At 37.9% G+C, this 17,197-nt stretch overlaps 1 pseudogene; it reads left to right on the plus strand.

Moving 5' to 3' along the window:
* Positions 1-15,494: 15,494 nt before the first annotated feature.
* LOC129404360 (60S ribosomal protein L37a-like) lies at positions 15,495-15,826 on the plus strand (annotated as a pseudogene).
* Positions 15,827-17,197: the final 1,371 nt, after the last annotated feature.

The raw sequence follows: 17,197 nt of genomic DNA on the forward strand, positions 1-17,197 counted from the left end.
TACTGGTGCCCGCTCAAGCAAATCGATGAGCAATGGGATATCAGTGACAGTGAAACAGTGAGGCCGCTTGGCCCATGTTTTCAAAAATAAATCTTCTAGAGAAATGAAAAAAAGGAGACAGTATTGCTATTTGGAAGAAGAATTTAAAACTATTAAATTGCAGAAATATATCTTACCTCTAAGATCTTAATGGGAAATGTAGCAAGTATATCTACATTTCCTACAGAGATTTTTTTCTGAGGAAGACAAGTTAGAAAAATCCATTCATGATTTCCCTAGTAAGTCATACTTCCAGTGATTTCCAAATATTTATTGTCTAAATTTAAAATGACAATTTTCTTAAATGTATTAGAAATGTTGACTACACCCTAAATAGTCTTTGAAGCCTCATCACTATCACATATACCTTTCTCTAGCAAAGCTAATACTTATAGAGTGATATGAAAATTTCAGATTACTAGCTGAAATTTGTTGGGATGTTGGTGATTTGATTGGAAATCTAAAGATAAAACATGATTCTTTTACTAAGTAATATAGTGCATCTTATAAATAGGTTAAATATATTTATTACCTTTTGAAGACATTATGAGTTCTGATAATATGCATACTATAATATATAATAATATGTAATTATTGTTGCTATGTCTTATTACCCAATTCCTATACTGGCAAAATTGGTTCAACCAGGTGCTTTAAACCCTTGAGAGAGAAGACGCCGAGTAAGTTTAAAGTATTAGTATTAAGGCTGGAGCGATAGCACAGCGGGTGGGGCCTTTGCCCTGCACATGGCTGACTTGGGCTCAATTCCCCCGCTCCTCTCAGAGAGCCCAGCAAGCTACTGAGTGTATCTTGCCCACACAGCAGAGCCTGGCAAGCTACCCTCGGCGTATTCAATATGCCAAAAACAGTAACAAGTCTCACAATGGAGACGTTACTGGTGGCTGCTTGAGCAAATTGATGAGCATCGGGATGTCAGTGACAGTGACAGTGATTCTTAGCTACAAATATTCTGGAGCAGAGAAGAACTATATAAAAATGCAGGATCACTTCTCTCTCCTCTCTTCAAGTGAGAGAATTGAATTAGAGCAGAGGTCATGAAATGTTTCCTATAAAGGTCTAGACAGTAAATATTTTAGGCATTTCAGGTCACATATGATTTATGCTACACATTCTTCTATGTTATGTACTTTATTTTTTAAGTGCAAAAATTATTCAGAGTTGACAAAGGTCACACAAAAACAGGTTGCAGGCTGGTTTTAGCCTGCAGACCATTGTTTGCCTATCCCTAGATTAGAGAATAACTTCTGCTTATCATGGAGCCAAAATTTAATGGTGCTTTAATTAATCATGACTTTAAATACCTTTCTTACTCTTTCATACAATGTGCTCAAACATTAACATCAACAAACCCTGGTAACCAAAAGAGAAAATATCAAGTACCATTTCAAAAGTGTTTTTCTCTCAAATTACTGAAAAAACTTTTTATCAAGTAAATATTTGTCACTCCTTACATTTCAGATAATAACATACCTACCTAAAGAAGGTATTATTCCACATGGATAATTTCTTGTCACAAAGGATAAATATTATTTGTACAGAAACAAAATGGCAACATGAAAGCAATCCATCTGTCAAATGTAGCTTACAAGATCAAGTCACCAGTATATCAATAGTACATAACATCACCTTTGATAGGATCCAAAAATGGAAGGCAAATATCACTCTAGTGCCAATATGGGTGACATGTCTCTGATCACTATTAGCCATAAGACTCCTTACATAGAAAGTAAATAAAAATTCTGTATATTATAATTTTTCCAAGAAATGGAAAAAACTGCCATTTATGAAACTACCATATGTCAATCACTTTAGATATATTCATAATAAAAAATAACAAATACTCAGAAAATCTTCCTGTCAGGTGCTGCAGTAACTTGGCATAAATTTTAACTCATTGAAACCTTAAGACTATTATATTTATTATCTACTATTATCAATCATATAAGAGATAATACCAGGGACAGGACAGTGGGTAGGGCATTTTCCTTGCATGCAGCTGACTCAGTTGATTTGATGTCTAACATCCGATTCAAGACTTGTCAGTAGTATTCCCTGAGCACAGAGCCAAGAGTAATACCTGAGCTCTGCCAGGTGTAGTCCACAAATGAAAACAAAATAACAACAACCAAAAAATATATATTAATATCATTGATATTTTTATGAGTGAGGAAACAAAGAATCAAGAAAATTTAAGAAAAATGGGGTAGAATAAGAGCCAGACACCTCATATCTCTTTTTGGGGTTTTTGGTTATTGCCCTTTCCCTTATTAACATTTTTCTGAGTGAGGTCAGAACCGCATAGACACGTATGTGTGCAATTAATTAAATGCAAATAAAAGCTGAAAATTTGAATACATCCAAGTTCAAATCCATGGTGACAGTTAACTCCTTAATGCCAAAATCCCAACAATATTCCTAGCAATGGTCCAAATCCCAAAATCATTGGGAACTCATGATTTCCTGCTCTCTGCTCTGCACTCTGGTTCCCTGCTGATTCTCCAGATAGTTTCATATTCTCAATTAGCATTAAAATACAAACCTCAAATCTTTTGTATATGGGTCTACAAAAAACCTAGAAAGGAATTTTAATCAGTAGGAAGGATAATAATACTCTCAGAATTTGAGGTTACACATGAAGAACAGTTTCAAAATGCACATACTACTTTAAAATGCCTTGGTGGTTTGGAAAAACAAACATGATGGTTCTGTCTAATTTGAAAGCAGGAACTAGCTCAGGTTCTTGGAGCATCTAATCTCTCATTCTCAAATTCTGAGGAAGCTGAGTCTCACTTCACCCTTAATGTTTAGCTTAAAAACTGATGAACTTTATTTTTCATTCTTCTAAAGATTTAATTTTCCTTAAATGTATAAAACAAAACTAAAGTGGTGTGAAGAATACAGATACTGGAATCAGAATAGAATTTGAATGCTGATTCTACCACATTCTATTTACATGCTTATTTATATTACTTAGCTACTCCACACCTCAGCTTCCTTAGCTGTAAAAAGAAGGGGTTGTAATGTATACCTGCCTTGTAGCCTTTCTAGGATGAAAGATAATGTAGGTATAGTGCCTGGTGCAGTATACGTGTTAATTAAGAATAACAATAATAGCATTTATTGTTAATTAGATATATGTGAATTTAAAATGCACTGGAGTTTCCAGAAAGATAGTACCGTGGACAGGCTGCTTGTCTTGTATGCAGCCAACCCAGGTTCAATCTCTGGCATTGCATATACTCTCCCGAGCACCACTATGATTAACTCCTGAGTGCATAACTAGGAGTAACCCCTGAGTGTCAAAGGGTGTGGATCAAACACCAAAACATAAAACACAAATAAAAATAAAATGTCCTGGAAATGACAATATTTCGTATTAGGCATATATAATCAATTCTCCATATATAATTATGACAGCTTTATTAGTATTCATAGATATTCAATATTCAGTTCACCCAATATATTTTGGCAGAGTATATCTTTAGATCATAAACATACATTATCTTAATGTAGAAATATCATGGGTTTTATTTTGTTTTGTTTTGATTTTTAATCCACCGAGCAATGCTCAGAATTTAATCTTTGCTCTTTGCTCAGGAGTGACCCTGGTATTACTATATCACTGTATCACTGTCATCCAGTTGCTCATCAATTTGCTCAGGTGGGCACCAGTTGCATCTCCATTGTGAGAATTGTTGTTACTTTTTGGCATATCACATACGCCACAGGTAGCTTGCCAGGCTCTACCGTGTGGGCTAGATATTCTCAGTTGCTTGCCGGACTCTGCAGGAGGAACGAGAAATCAAACCCAGATCAGCCTCGTGCAAGGCAAACGCCCTACCTGCTGCGCTATCACTCCAGTCCCTGGTACAAGGTGACAAACCTAATCAGCTGCCAGCAATGCAAATGTCTTAACTCTTGTACTATCTCTCTGGTAGTTGTTTTTGTTTGTTTGTTTGCTTGTTTGTAACTAAATGTGTGCTCCTATGTTGCTTGGCACCCCAACTGCTCTTTCTGAAAAAGAAATAGGCATGCTCTTTCTATGCATGCCTATCCATGTAGGAAGATGGCTGCAAACTGCTACAGAAAATATTTGTAGGAAACTGCTACTAGATACTTTCCATATAGGAAAACAAAAAACTTCAGAACAGAAATAAAACTAATATAAAAATCATTGAGGTAGCAACAACAGAGGTTGCAGTTAGAACCTCAGCAACTTCCAAGGTCTTAATCACATGTATCACTTTTTATCCCGTTGATCCTCGATTTGCTCGAGGGGGTGCCAGTAACATCTCAAATTTTCCCTGTTTCATGCTAGTGTAGCCCAATGGTATCTGCTTGCTCCAGGAACACAAAGAGCCTCAAACTGTTCATTCAGAGTTTTGATGAAGAAGTCTGACCATCTCGTTGGTGGACAGCCATGTGGTCTTTCGACATCCCGTGAAACCCAGTCGATAACAGCTCTAGTCCATTGGTCATCTCTAAATTGAATTATGTGTCCAACCCATCTTATTTTTTGACGACTTGGCAAACGAGACAGCATCCCTGACTTTAAAAAAATAATTTATTAGAGAATCACTGTGAGGTACAGTTACAAACTTATGAACTTTTGTGTTTGCATTTCACTCATACAGTGATCATTTACCCATCCCTCCACCAGTGCCCATTCACCTCCACCAATGATCCCAGTATCCCTCTCACCACCCCCACCCTATCCCCCACCACCCCACCCTGCCTCTGCGGCAGGGCATTCCCTTTTGTTCTCTCTCCTTTGGGGTGTTGTAGTTTGCAATAAAAGTATTAACTGGCCTTCATGTTCAGTCTATAGTCTACTTTTAGTTTGTATCTTCCAACCAAAATGGGTCCTCCCAACATCCTCTACTTGGTGTTCCCTTCTCTATCTGAGCTGCCTTTTTCCCCAGCATGTGAGGTCAGTTTCCAAGTTGTGGGGCAGACCTCCTAGTCCTTATCTCTACAACTTTTGGGTGTTAGTCTCCCACTCTGTTATTTTATATTCCACAGCTGAGTGAAATATTTGTATGTCTGTCTCTCTCTTTCTGACTCATTTCACTTAACACGATACTTTCCATGTTGATCCACTTAAATGCAAATTTCACGACTTCATCTTTTCTAATAGCTACATAGTATTCTATTGTGGAGATGTACCAAAAAGGCGTCCCTGACTCTCAACAGAGTTTGAAACTTCGGATTCCTGCTCTCACTTGAGTGAAACATGATACTCCAAGCATAGGTCTTTCGATTCTTCTTTGGGATACCCGAATAGCATTCTCATCCTGAATTCACAGGGCCCAGGTCTCTGATGCGTATGTTAATGCAGGAAGAACAATGGAATCAAAAGAATGTGCCTGGAGTCAGAAGTTCTTCATCCTCTTAACCAGTTCTTTGATGCTCTTAAAGGCATTCCACGCTGCTCTCTTCCTCCTGCGCAGTTCTGGTGCCAAGTCATTCCTCATATTGAGTTCTTGACCCAGGTTCATATCGCTGCTGCATACGGAGATGTTTGTTCTTTTGAGAGCAAATGGAACATCAGGGACTAGTTCATTTTTCATGAATGTTGTTTTGGTGAGATTCAGATGCTGTCCGAAATTTTGACACTTGGAGTCTAAGTTGGCCAGCATTTGTGCCACTTGGCTAATGTTCGGTGTTATGAGAATGATGTCATCAGTGAATCGGAGGTGGTGTAGTTGCCGACCATCTATCTTCACTTCCATTCCTTCCCATTCCAGTCGTCACATGACATTCTCAAGGGTGGCACTGAAAAGTTTTGGTGAAATGGTATCACCCTGTTTAACTCCTCTCTTTATGTCGATGATCTGATCGCTTCCTTGTAGAATGGTGAGATCCTGGTGGTGAATCTGTAATACAGCTCACAGAGGATCCTGATGTACTGAGTTTGAATGCCCTGTTTGGCTAGGGCTTCGATGATCACTTCAGTCTCAACAGAATCGAAGGCCTTCTTTAAATCAATAAACGTTAGACAGAGCTGCATCTTGAACTCTCACAAAACTTCAATGAGCTTGGTCACTGTGTGGATATGGTCTATTGTGCTGAATCCTTTTCAGAACCTGGTTTGCTCGCATGGTTATCCTTCATCTAGTATTCTGCCTATTCTATTCAGGATGACTCAAGTGAAAAACTTGTAGACAACGGACAACAGGCAGATTTGTTGATAGTTGCCAATGTCATGGATGTCTCCCTTTTTGTGCAACAGAACGGTCCTGGAGGTTTTTCCAGTGGGACAGAAAACCTTGCATATGGACAGGTAGTATGTGTAGAGTCGAGCCAGTGTATTGAGGAGTACTGGTCATAATATCAGAAGTAGGCACGAATGCAAATTAAGCCATTATGTGAAAGAACTGTAGCCTTAGTATGTATTACCAATATAGAACTCCACACTATTGGTTGCTTACATATTATGTTATTAAATAACATTGGTTTATCTTCATTATTGCTCTTCAGACTAATATTCTTTTTTTAAAATTTCAGCTTTTGTATTTTGGGACACACACAGCTGTGCTTTTGGCTTACTTTTTATTCTGCACTCAGGGACCAGTACTGGCAGGCTCAAATGATCACATGGAGTGCTGGAATTGAATCCTGGATGTTGGCATGCAAAGTAAGTGCCTTACCCACTATTATTCTTGACTGTTTATAGTGCCTTACCCATTATTTTTCTTGACTAATACAATGCAGAGAAAACTAAATTCCTACAGTCAACTGAGTGTAGGTTTAACTATGATACTATGGTACTACCCTCTTTTTTCTCTTTCATTCAATTTTTTGTTTGGAATTTTTAAGTCATAACCATTTGAAAGTACATTTAACCAATATGATTTACTAATAAGTTCTGAATATTTTAACATGTAAAAGTCAATCTCCTATGTAACTTCAATAAAACCATCAAAATCAGGAGGTCACATTACATTAATCTCATGAAATTCAGATTCCAAATTCACCAATTATATCCATATTGCTTTCAAGAAGTACCAAAAAGATGTCCAGAACTATAAATTACATTAATCTTTTACACCTCTGTTTTTTTTGTTTTTACAACATTTTGTTTGCTTGAGGGTGCTGCACCCTGCAGTACTCAGAACTTAGTCCAGACTTAGGGATAATTCCTGGCAGGGCTCAGGAAGCATCTGTGGCATCAGGATCACACCCTGGGTCAACTGTATGCAAAGCAAGTACCTTGCCTACTGTTCTATCTCCCCAACCCAGTTGTTACATCTCTTTAAGTCTCTTACACACTGAGACAATCCTTCACTTCTTCCTTAACATGCATAACCTTGACATTTTTTAATGATACAGACTATTTTCTAAACTGGCTCCTGATATGGGCTTCACTATTTATTTGTGATTGGATAAAACATTTTCTGCTGCTGTTGTGGGAGATATTCCTTCGTCATACCAAGGATATATGACTTTGAATTGTCCCATTATTGCTGATGTTAACTTCATTTGATTGGCCCAGGGGGAGTTAGCGAAGTCTATCCACTGTAAAGTTCTTCCTTTTTCCTTTGTAATTAATAAATATTTATGCAGGGAGACTCTGGGGTGAAGTAAATAATACAGTGTTAATCAAACTTTTAGTCACTGAAGTTAATATTTGATTGGTCTTTGACAAATGGTGGTTTTCCAATTCAATCATCTTTCTATATTAATTAGCATCCTAATTCAATAATTCTGCCTATATTTAATAGCTAGGAGTTCTTTTTTCACAATTTGTTTATTCATGAAACACCAATTATCTCAGAATTGACAAGTGAGAATCTTTCAAACTGACTTCTGTGTCCAGTTGCAAGGTTCTTGTAATTTTTTAGTGCTTCCTTAGATTCTGGAACAATATGTTTTAGGGTTATAAACATAAGACCTGTCATTTTCCAAAATTCATGATTTTTATTAGTGGATAGTTGTGCTCAGGATTACTCCCATATGGTGCTCAGAAGCCTCTTCTAGAAGAGTTCTCTATTATACTTTTGATTCCACCTACCCTCTAACTCTTATGGATTGTCTAGCCTACTTGTGTGATTATGAGCACTTTCTTTCAAATGTTTCTTTGAGGTGATTTCATCATATATGAACGGAAAGGGCTTATCCCTTACCTGCTTTCCAGATATGTCATTTTGGCTTTTACAAAGCATAGAGCAGTTCCAATCTCTCAGCAATAGAGAGTATTATCTGTGCTGGAGACCTGGTGGCGATACACCATCACAAAACCCTGGAACGGAGATTCCTGTGGACTCAGGATTGAAGGAAATAACCATTTTTCAGTCTCTATCATAAGATCGTATGTCCTTTGTAACCTGCTGCTGAGACTTAAAGGGACAGTGCTCAGGAATGGACCCAGCAGCCAATGACCTCCAATAGGAGACAAAATGCTGATATTGAGGGAAGCAGTTGCTATTTGATGAATAAGCCTCGACATGCCTACCCTTGTCCTTTCTACACCAAATATAAGACAAAGTTCTCTAGATCAGAATCAACAGCTCTGCTTCTGCCCTGCTGGTCTATGACTATAGGCAATCATGAGTTATCAACACAAACTGCCTAAACCTAGCTTTTTCATCACATCTAAGATCACAAATTTGGCTATATCTAATTTATATTTGGTCCTTTATATATATATAAATGGATTATGAAAAAGTGTTTTGTGAATTATTTTGGTGGGTTTTGTTTTTGTTTTTGTTTTGGGGGCCATACCTGGTGATGTTCAGAGGTGACTCCAGGCAGAGCTCTGGGGACAATTGGAGGTACTGAGGATTGTGCCACGTCAAAGATAAGCACTTTAAGTCTCTACTATCTTTCCTATATTATCTCTCCAGTCACTGAGAAAGTTTTATTTGGTCATTAAAACATATAAGGACATTTATTTGCAGCATATTTATGGTAGCAAAAACAATAGATAGAGTAAATGACAAATAGATAATGGCTTAGTAAATTGGCACACTCACCTCATGGGTAAATCTTTTAAAAATAAATAAAAGCATTCACAATATATTGAATGACAAAGCAGGTATACAAAATTAACTTTCATTTATCCAGACATTGAAAACATTTGTAAACTAGGAGTGAGAAATAATCCAACTCTACCTTAAATTTTGTTCTCAAAATAGGCATTTTCCACTAAATTTGGTTTTGTCATTTAAGATATTGGTTTTTACTACTTTTGCTAAATTTATATATATTTTATAATGATTCCATTCAGTTGAGTATTATTAAAAAAAACTATTTATTTATTAATCTTTGGTCTGGGCGCCATACCAGCCAGTGCTCAGGGCTTATACCTAGCTCTGTACTCAGGGATCACTCCTATAAATGTTTGGGACACCATAAGAAAAACTAATATTTTTAAAGCCAGCTGAGTACCATTCAGGAGCCTATGCTGGAATGTGATAGATGTTCAGGACTGATTGGTTCAACAAATAAGTTGTGACTCTCTAGGCCACAGTCCTGCTTAAATTCTATTTTATTGCATCCTAACTGACATATAACATTAAATTACTTTTAGGCACAAGTAAAATCCAAATATAATTTATTTTAAAGCTATACAGATCAATGTTTTTAAATGCTTAATGATCTGAGTGATATAAAAAAATTGAAGTAACAAAGTTAATTGTTTTGGCTATTAACTACGATAATTTCCAATTACAAGAAAAGTATTTTTCAATGAAACTAACCTAAGTTTAGTCTCAAAATACATACAGAGGATTTTTTCCTGTTACTTAAACTAGGTTAAATTGACTCTATTGCCAATTGTAGAGCTGAATTTTAAGCATTACAATAACAGTCATTATCAGATGAGTAGGTGTCCTGATGACCACAAGAATACATTATTTATACTCATTCATGGATAATTGCTTAGAATAACTTGGTCAGTCCACGTTTATGATTGCTCTAGTAGGCATAATTTGTATAAAGGTAACTTGATAGCCACAAAAATAAGGTACTGTCATTATTTTAGAATTGCTTTTAGTCAAAGATTTTGAGCCCTGGAGTGAATATTTGGGGCAGCAATGTTCCAGATAAGCCAGGGAAGGAAGAGAAAAAAAACAGCTCAGATCCTGACAAACCAGGAAAAACATGGAAGTGAGAAAGAAACGATGCATAATCAGATATTGTACAATGGTATTCGTGTTTCAATAGTAAATACAGCACATCCTTGGAGAACTGTAATAATGCAGAGTTAAACTCAGAGCACAAAGTTATAGGAAGAAGAAATTTCTGGCAGAAAATAAATGGTAACTGCTTTGGGGCATCTTTCGCCATAACTTTGGAAGACAGAGGGTTAAAGTGCCTTTAGATGTCACTTGTTACTATATATCTCACTACCTAATTCATGGCTTTGAGAACCACAACTTGCAAACCTCCAGATACCTGGAGACATTCCCTGCCATTAATTTGGGAGCAGTATTCCCTTTGCAATAAGTAAGAAATTTAAGGGAAAAAATTAATGGCAGGGTATGGCCTTTACTCATGAGAACATAGACAATGGTGGCTGGTGGTGTAAAGAGGATACAATTAATTGCTGCTTTGGTAGCTGAGCCAAATTGCCAGCTCTAACCACAGGCACACTTGTTCAGTAAAAAGGTATCCAAAACAGCAAAAAGAGAGGTACCTATGATGCATTACTAATTCAAGTGTGCCCAGTTAGTTGTGGACTAGAATGTTTTATAATTGAATATTTGAATAAGCAGATGATATTTTCTACTTCCCTGTCCAAAAGCAAGGGTTTAACATACTTCTGAACACTTAAGCTTTTTCTTTTTGCTCTTACACGGCAGAGAAACTGGGAGCTTAGTAATTGAAAGATAATGCACTGCACTACAAACAAAATTTCACAATTGCTAAAAGATGTATTTCAGAAATCCATTTAAAGATTTTTCCATTTGTTTATACAATAAGATCTTCTACCATGTATGCCTGCTGTTATAAAAGAAAAATCAGCTAATCCAATCTCCTATAATTACCTCTTATCCTGCACTGTATCATTGACTTTCCCTGGAAGCTACACCTAAGGTATGACTAAGTAAGAGATACTAACTTGAGAGATCTGAATCAGGAAATACTAGGACAAATTGAGATGAACTCTCTCTTTGTGCTTCTCCCTCACTTCTATTCAAACAAGAAATAGGATACCTCCAATTTCACTGATTACCAGTTTCAGTATCAACTTATCAAGACAATGATAGGCCCTTACAAATGTTTCCCTAATGTTATTTTCCCAACAGAAGTAGAAGCTGACCTATAGTTCTTAGAGCTATTGTAAAAGAACACATTGTATTTGCCTAACTCTTTTAGCCTTGCTAGCTGGCTGCTTAATTTAATGTAACTGAGCTTCACCCAAAGAACTGATAAAATGTTTAAAACTGAGCTTGCCTCAGATTTTGTGCTCTCAGGATTTGGATTCAGTTACATTTAACTTACCTAATGCCTCTTGTTAAACTGATCTCAGTGTTAACATTAAGCTTTCTCGAGGTATTCAAAGCAAGTACAATAAAAAATAAGGTAGATGTCACTAATGATTTCTGCTGGTGATTCTATGCCACGAACTATTTATACTGTGCAAGAAGCTTGAAGTCTTATAAATGTGTGGTCACTGCCTCAACTGATAATTTGAAAACCAGACATTTTAAAATCATCCTTTTAATTTTTGCTAGAGTTGACTCCTTCTCAGAATCACCACATACTCTACAATAACCCATGCCATAATGTCATAATACAGAGGGAAGAGAAAGAAATGAGTGATGTAACAGAGACAAGAAAATATATATGTATGTGTATATAAATGTACATATATGCATATGTATGTATATATATGAATCTCTTGCCCTTTTGCCAAGCTGTCTTCACAGGGGCACCTCAGAGGGGGTGGGTTGAGTTTCCCACCCCATCCCAAGCAGAGTCCAGGCAGCTGAAAACCTCAAGAACCCAGCCACAGCCATGCTCAAGGTCACTCTCCACATGCTCAGACGGGCCTCACCCATGAAAAAACCGACAGAGAAATCCAGGTATGCTGATATCTCCAAGCCTGCTTGGATCTGGACCGGGCCTCCTCCACCCAGGTCCCCAGTTTTCCAGTAGCTTTGCAGCCATACCCACAAACAAACCACAACCCCTGGCACCATATAATCTCATCAATGGCCAAGATCCAGAGACTATAAAACAAAGCTCACAGAAGAGAGTGATGCAGAATCTTGCACAGCAGAGCCTGGCAAGCTGCCTGTGGTGTATTTGATATGCCAAAAACAGTAACAAGAATGGCCTCATTCCCCTGACTCTGAACACAACAGGGATGAAAAGAGATGTTACTGGTACCCACTGGAGCAAATTGATGAGCATCAGGATGATAGTGATACAGTAAAATATATATATATACATAGATATATATATATTTCTCAAAATTGTGGAAGTAGACATGGTGGGAAAATGTGTTTAATTTTTTTGTTTATTTGGGGGGTGGCACATGCTGCAGTGCTCAGAGCTTACTCCTGACTCTGAACACAGAGTTTATTCCTTGTGGGCTCAAGGACCATATGGAAATGCTAGTGATCCAACCAGTGTTAGCCACATCGAAGGCAAATGCCCTACCCTTTGTATTATTGCCCTAGCCCCACTTTCGATTTTTCGGGGTTTTTTTGCGTGTGTGGGTTTTTTTGAACTCCCTTATTTTTCAATATGCAACAGCATTTACCCATTTTGAGTGTTCTGGTACTTGGCTATTCCTGGTGTTCACCCAAGATGCCTACTAATATGCTCTCTGAGTCCTGTAATTTCAACTCTCCTGTCCTCCAGATGAGCTCACTGGAGCAGCAGGATGGCTGCACACCTTCTCCCTCCCATGACTGTAGCTGATACTCAACTATGCCCACAGCACGCTGCTTACTGAAAGCTCATGTTTCCCAACAGAAGGGAAAAGGCTAGATTAGATTTAAGTAGTTTTATTTTAACTCTTCAATTTGTTAGACTGGAACCACCACTCCCTTGCAGTGGATTTTCTTATTTTTTTTTTTTACTAAGAATGCTAAAGTATACTAAAAATTTTCTCCAAGGTATTTTTCTCTAAATCATCCTGCATTTTTCATGTATTTATCTTTGGATATTCTCGTCTCTATCTAAAGTTCACAGGTGTTCTTCATGATACATAAAATGCTTCTTTGTTAAAATATAAATCAGACCTACCTGCGAACCTGTAACACTTGATCATTTTTCCCTCAATACCCATTTACTTCCTACTCCAATTGTCCATTTATTTTATGATTCTACTAAAGTCTCAAGTCTTTTTTGTTTTGTTTTGGGTCCCTACCTGATGGGTACCTGATCCCTACCTCAACGCTTACTCCTGGCTCTGTGCTCAGGGACCACTCCTGACAAGGCTCAGTGGACCATATGGAGTGCCAGGGATCGAACCCAGGTCAGTCACATACAAGAAGAAAAAAAAAAAACCTGCTCACTGTACCATCACGCTGGCCCCAGAGTTTCAAGTCTTTATTTTTTTATATTTTTAAAAAAATGACCATGAATTACAGAGGTACAAAGCTATTCATCACGAATTTTCTGTCATACAATGTTTCAACACCAATCCCTTTACCAGTGGTCACTTCCCTCCATCGATGGTCCCAATTTTCCTGACATCACCCAGCCTACCCCTAGAACATGCACTTTTTTCTTCCAGTGATCCAATGTTCCCTTCCTTAATTTCACTCCACCCCTATCCTCACCTGGAAAGCTTCCTACTGAAGAACAATTCTTCAGCTCTTCTTTTTGGTTGCCTTTTGTGTTTTGATATTTCCTTGCGAAGTTTCTTTATCTCCCACATATGAGAGAGATAATTCTGTGTCTTTCCCTCTCCCCCTGACTAAACTTGCTCTGTAAGTCTTGAGGACTTATTCCTCTTCTCTTGAACTGGTTTTGATGTTGCTTTTCAAATTCATGAAAGACTTCTGATCATTCCTCCCTCGGCTTTATGGACTCAAGATAAAAATTTATGTTATCCCACAGATATCTCCACTAGAATGAAACCTCCCTTGCTGGTGAGAATCATACCCAGAGTGGTTACCCTTGTGCTACCTTAAATTTATAAGCAATGAAACAGCTAACAAGGAAAGTAAGATTTTAGCAGATTATTTACCTTTGAGCAGGGACAAGTTCAGTTAGCCTGTACATTGTAGGTATATGAGCTAATAAATGAATGGGTAAGAAAAATTTGTAATCTATGTGTTCTTTTTAAGTTTATCATCTGTGTGTAAATTGAACATCATGAATAATGAACCTGAAGAAATTAGAGTAATACATTCATCATCATTTTTCTGCACACAAAGGATATGACAGATATCTAGAAGAAGTACTATTTCTTTATTTGTGTAGAATTCTTAATCTATTAGTCTAAAACTCTAAAATCAAAACTGATTTTTAAAAAAACCCTTACCATTAAAACCTTAAATAAAAGTTATTGTAAAATAAATTTAAAATATATTGTTCATAATGGATTTTACAATTCCAAAAGAACTACATGATAACTTCTGCCTCAGAATCACCATCACCTTTATTGATAAATAAGATGCAGCTCTACTTTGCTTTTCCTAAACCTTCTAATACCAGTCCTACCAAAAACTACTTTCACTTCCCTGAGTTCATGAAAAATAGTCAACATTTCCCACTTTAGGTTCAAGAAGAAAGTCCTATTTTTATTATGCCTACTCTCTTGCCTCATTACAATTTTGCATGGGACTTGGAAATACTCCTGAGGACTAAAGTGAAAGTAGATTCAAAGTGATAAAGGGAAAGGGGGTTTGTGGTTAGAGTGCTAAATTCAAGCTTCCAGAGATTGAGTCCATCCCAGAAAAATCAGAGGCAATGAGACTTGAGCAACTGAATCAATGAGAATGTGTAAAAAAAGGGGGGAGCAGGTAAGCCTTCCTGTATGTTAACACAGTGTTCAAATATCATGATCACCCTGGACTCAGTAATTATTAATGAAAATAAGCCGGGATCCAAAAGCATTTGTGAATGAAGATTCATGGCTGAAAGATTTGCAGCTTCATCAACAAAGAGGTTTCAGAAACTGGTACAAAGAAAGGCAAGAAGCCTCACAAGATTGAACAGTTTCTCCCCAAGCGTAGAGGAGTAATAACCTGGCATTAACCCTAGAGAATGGAAAGAACACAGGCTTCCTTCCGAACACAACACTTTGTAAGGGATATGAGCTGCCTCTCCCCGAGATGCAGCCTGACCTCTGGACAGCTGCCTGATATAGTGGACGAATGAAGCTATCAGAGGCTGTGAGCTGACAGGGAAACACTGACCCCCAATTACAACAGACATAATTAAACAAATCATAGTGCTCAGGAAGACTTAGACTTCTCTTTAAAAAATCAACTGGCCTCTCTGCGTCCTAAACTGGTGGCGGTACGATGGTTAAACGCACCAAGAAGGTGGGGGATCATGGGTAAATACCGGACGTGTTACGGCTCTTCCGTCCAGGAGATGGTGAAGAAAATTGAGATCAGCCAGCATGCCAAGTACACGTGCTCCTTATTCGGCAAGACCAGGATGAAGAGACGGGGCCGTGGGCATTTGGCACTGTGGTTACTGCATGAAAAGCGTCACGGGGGCCTCCTGGACCTACAATACCACTTCTGCTGTCACAGTCAAATCTGCTGTCAGAAGACTGAAAGAATTGAAAGAACAGCAGATCTGCCATCTGAAGCATTGCGAACCTGTAATAAATGGGTTAATTTTTTAAAAATAAATTTTAAAAAATCAACTGGATTATTTAGGATTTCAAAGGGCATTCTAGTCTAGATAGACAAATGGTTGTGTTCATTCATGTGTTAGATCTCGTCATTTCCTGGAAACAGTTCCAGATGGGAATCCTGTCCTGAAAATAATGTAGAAGCTGATATAGAATGCAGAAACCAAAACTATGGAATCAGAGAGAAGGTAGAGGGGTTCATGCCCTGCCTTGCATGAAGCTGACCCACAAGGTGTAGCTCTGGAGATGCCTGTGCCAGCCATGGGTAATTCTGAAGGTCCCCAATGTACCTCCTCACTTATTCTAATAGAAACATTCAGCACATTGCAGGAGAGGGCTGTAGATCCCTGATCTTCACTAGGGAGTCTTCACAAAAGCAACAAATAAATACAAGTAAATGTAGCAAAACTGAGACCCCCAAATTCCAGTATTACTTTTCAGATTCCGTATTCTCTTTTTCATAATGCCCCTTTTACCTCTGATTTTCCCACAACAATAGGATTCAGACTTGACCCATATCTCATCCTGAGTCTCTGGCCTCCTTCTACTCCCTGGTCACACTAGAGAGTGATATTAGGTTCCTAAGTAGCAAACTGTTTCTTCTGAGAGCTTGCTACTTGTGTTTCCCATTTAGACATAGGAAAAAAAAGAAGATGAAATAATTATCCAGAATTAAGCTGGTCCATTTATGTTAGTGATCGTATATGCAAAGGTAATTTTGGAAAAGTCCAAGTTAAAAGTACATAGTGCCAGATGGTTAAAATTGTCTTTGGAATTGATACATATTTTTTTTCTGATTTTTTGCTTATTTGCTTTTGTGTTTTAAATAGGAGCCTCCCTGATGGTGCTCAGAAGTCTGAGGACATATTGACAAAGTGGTACTCAGGGCCAGAAGAGCTACATCCTGGAGTGTCCAGGGGGTCATGGGGTACAGGAAAAACTGGGAGTCACCTGAAACATAACTCTTTAAGTGACCTCCCCTCTACTACCTCCTACTGACTGATTGCTTTGTTTTGTTTTGTGTGTTTTGGGGTTTTGATTTTTGGATCACACCTGGCACTGCTGCGGGCTTCCTCCTGGCTCAGTGCTCAGGGATCACGTCTAGTGGTGCTCAGAGGAGACCATATGTGATGCTGGGGGTTGAACATGAGTCGGCTGAATGTATGACAAGCCCCTTCACCCTTGTAGTATTTTCCTGGCCCTGTTCATTTGTTGCTGTTGTTCTTTTCAATAAACTGGACAAAACAGCAAAGACTGTGTATGTGCACATAAGTCAACTCCAAAAGATCACACCATGCTACTAGAGGCAGTTCTCTCATGATTCCATTTTTAACAATATTGCCTTTCATGGGTGGTCTTCAG

Source organism: Sorex araneus, chromosome 4 (genome assembly GCF_027595985.1).
Source record: "Sorex araneus isolate mSorAra2 chromosome 4, mSorAra2.pri, whole genome shotgun sequence".
Taxonomy (NCBI): Eukaryota; Metazoa; Chordata; class Mammalia; order Eulipotyphla; family Soricidae; genus Sorex; species Sorex araneus.